General features: G+C 39.5%; 1 non-coding gene across 1 annotated transcript; it reads right to left on the minus strand.

The window, feature by feature from the left end:
- Nucleotides 1-477: 477 nt before the first annotated feature.
- Nucleotides 478-584, minus strand: LOC111816041. Its single transcript, XR_002820579.1, has one exon. It is a non-coding gene; the product is annotated as a U6 spliceosomal RNA (small nuclear RNA).
- Nucleotides 585-1050: the final 466 nt, after the last annotated feature.

A 1050-nucleotide genomic window follows, 5' to 3' on the forward strand; every position in this document is an offset into this window, starting at 1 on the left:
GTGAAAGCCTGAGAGATGTTTTCTCTCCATGTGACTCTCCTTAGGCACACTCTACATCATCGATCACTTTCCTCTTTGGCCCCATAATGTCCTTGATCAGAAAATTTGGGACACTACTGAGTTACATGACGTTACAGTGCAAGTTCTCATATGTTCTGAGTCTTAATTGACCTTGGAAGGCTAGAGCCAAAAATGTTGGCTTTCCTTGTGTCTCTCTTTTTTCTCTAATTTTAGTCTGCAAACTTAGGTTGTTAACCCTCCAGAAGAGAAGCTTATTGTTATTACCATACAACCTAGGCTGTTAAGCTTAAGCTCACTATCTATCTGAATATAAAACATCTTAGGCATAACATGTAATAGGTATTTTTCATCAAGTATTGATATGTTGAACTTTAAGTTCCTACAAAATATGATGAAAAAACATTTAAAAATTAGAATACATTTTAAAAATAGGCATAAAGAATTATATAATTTTTTTAAAATATGGAACGCTTCACAAATTTGCGTGTCATCCTTGCGCCGGGGCCATGCTAATCTTCTCTGTATTGTTCCAATTTTAGTATATGTGCTGCCGAAGGGAGCACAGAATTATATAATTCTTATGATTACACATAAATCCAGAAATCTAACCATATCTAACCTTGAAGCAGGACAGTCTCACAACATTCCTTTTCCTGTCTCCTGCCTTCATTCACCACCCCCTTCTTTTTGAACAATCATCTACCCGAGAGACAGCACAGCAGCAACTGGCATGTCATAACAAGCAGCCCGTACTCAGATCAACTTCTGAAGCTAACTTGAGACACCTCTGAGAACACCAGGGCCCCTTATGACACAGTTTGAAAACAGATTTTGAGGTGCCTGGATTTTAGAGGATCTGTCTTTGATAAAGGCTCACCAAGTTTGATGTGTAGAATTGCACTGTGAGCAATGTGATTTTACCAACTGCTCTTCAACAGGCTTCTCACAAGGCCAGCCTGACTGCAGGGTCCAGGTCAGCCTGAACTGCATAGTGAGACCCTGTCTCAAAAGTAAGTCAGAGAGAGAGAG

This window comes from Octodon degus, unplaced genomic scaffold (genome assembly GCF_000260255.1).
Source record: "Octodon degus isolate 3935 unplaced genomic scaffold, OctDeg1.0 scaffold00025, whole genome shotgun sequence".
In the NCBI taxonomy this organism is placed as follows: domain Eukaryota; kingdom Metazoa; phylum Chordata; class Mammalia; order Rodentia; family Octodontidae; genus Octodon; species Octodon degus.